Source organism: Penaeus japonicus, unplaced genomic scaffold (genome assembly GCF_977035675.1).
Source record: "Penaeus japonicus unplaced genomic scaffold, GWHDUDI00000001_assembly GWHDUDI00000033, whole genome shotgun sequence".
NCBI lineage: Eukaryota > Metazoa > Arthropoda > Malacostraca > Decapoda > Penaeidae > Penaeus > Penaeus japonicus.
The window spans coordinates 664,055-666,554 of NW_028234435.1; the positions used below are offsets into that span (position 1 = coordinate 664,055).

General features: G+C 44.6%; 1 protein-coding gene across 1 annotated transcript in view; it reads left to right on the plus strand.

Annotated features, from left to right (window-relative positions):
- LOC122255485 (receptor-type guanylate cyclase Gyc76C) overlaps window positions 1-2,500 on the plus strand; it is a 190,104-nt gene that overhangs the window by 47,775 nt on the left and 139,829 nt on the right. The window lies entirely within an intron of this gene.

The window sequence follows — 2,500 nt, forward strand, 5'->3', positions numbered from 1 at the left end:
GAGGAAGTGCCCGGTTGGTGAGCGGATGTGCCGCTTTTGTGCCTACGCGTCGGAGAACGTACACGCACGCACACATACGGAAGCACTCACACGTACTCACATGCACGCATGCACGCACGCACGCGCACATACAGAAGCACACACACGTAGACATGCTTACGCGTATATATAAAGGTAGATTCAAACTCACATGGACAAAACCCAGGGCATACATGTTGACTGCATGACTAGGCGTATTCGAGACGTTCACATGGGAACATTGGAGCGTGATTGTGTACACGTGTGTATGTGTGATCGTCCGCTGAGGCACGGACATGCTGCTTGGATAGATGTTCGCAGTTGTATGGTGGAAGAGAAGAAAAAGAAAAAGAAAAAGAAGCACACTCATACACATCCACACACACGCACGCACACACGCACACGCACACGCACACGCACACGCACACGCACACGTATATATATATATATATATATATATATATATATATATATATATATATATATATATATATATATATATATGTTTGTATGTATGATCATAAGTTTATATATACGAGTATTTATATATATATATATATATATATATATATATATATAAATATATATATATATATAAATAATATAATATATAAATATAAATATATATATATATTTATAAATATAAATATTATTATAAAATTTTAGAATAAAAAAGTGCGTGGAGGCGCACCACAAACGGACGAGAAGAAGACAGAGGAGAAGAGAGGAAAATCGAAGTCCCAGGCTGGAAAGTCAGAGAAACTTTTTTATTTCCCAGTGAGACCCGCGAGCCCCTAACAGCTCTTGACCGGTCCCCTCCCCTCCTCCCTCCCCCCCTCCCTCCCTTCCCTTCCCTTCACTTAACCCCTGCTTGACCACCTTCCCCCTCCCTCCCCTACCCCTCTCTCTCCCTTTCCGTGGCCCCTTCCTCCCCCTTCTCCCTCCCTCTCCCTCCCCCTCGCCGCACGACCTCTTTGCCTTCGCTCAGAATTGTATTATAAATCAGATAAAACGAGATATATCCGTCCCATCTCACGGCCTTGAGATTATGAGATTATGAGTCGCTCTTGTCACCTCCCCAGGGGACCCCCTCACCCCCACCCCCAACCCCACCCCACCCCCGTGGCAGGCAGATTCAGACTCGGGGGAAGATGAACGGAGGGAGGCGAGAGGTCAGGCACAAAGATGGGCAGACAGGCAGGCAAGCACCCTGGCATGTATGTACAATCATGCAGACTAATCTGAGAATGAAAAAGAACATTAGTTGAATAAACACATACACGCGCACTTGCACACGCGCACACGCACACGCACACGCACACGCACACGCACACGCACACGCACACGCACACACACACACACACACACACACACACACACACACACACACACACACACACACACACACACACACACACACACACGTACCCACGTACCCACGTACCCACGTACCCACGCACCCACGCACCCACGCACATTAGTGCACGCGTACACCTACACTAAACACGATAAATACTCGAACGTAGGCAGACAGACAGACAGACAGACAGACGCAAAAATAGAAGAAAAAAAAGAATGACAGATTGTATGTATTCCCGGCGGCGGGACGATCATAATTTGATTCCAGTGTCGTGGAAAGAGATCGGATTTCACTGAAGCGTTTAAACTGTCGTTTTTTTATGTAAATGTGATTGAGATTTGGTTAATGCTATTTTCGACGTCCTTTGGAAAGTATATTCCCTTTCATTTATTCGACTGTGGCTCTTGATTACGTGGATTTAGAAAGAAAAATAACGTATTTACATTGCTTTAATTACTACATTGCTACTGCTGTGTATTTTAGACGTATTGTTTTAATTTGTTCAGATTCAGTTTTTTTTTTGTAACAGTGGAACCATTATTCTGTTAATTTGTTAGAAGAGAACCAGTTGAATTGTTTATTTTTATTTTTTCATGTGATTTTTTTTTCATAGTCAACCATGATAACCATTATCTTTATTCTTAACATTATTAGCAACATCATGCCGCCTGCTGCTGCTGCTACTACTACTACTACTACTACTACTACTACTACTACTACTACTACTACTACTACTACTACTACTACTACTACTACTACTACTATTACTACTACTACTAGCTGCTGCTGCTGCTGCTGCTGCTGCTACTGCTACTGCTACTGCTACTGCTGCTACTCCTCCTCCTCCTCCTCCTCCTCCTCCTCCTTCAGCGCTTTCTCTAATCACAGTCCTCCCCCTCCTCTTCCCCTTTCGAGTTTTCGTTTCTTCGTATAGGCCTATCGAGTACCCTGGTCTTTTCCCTGGTCATGCTTCCTCTCGGTAAGGTCTTCCCCCTCCCCCTTCTCTTCCTCCCTCCTCCTCCTCCTCCTCCTCCTCCTCCTCCTCCTCCTCCTCCTCCTCCTCTTTTTCTTCCTCCTCCTCTTCCTTCTTCTCCTCCTTATCATCATCATCATCATAACCAT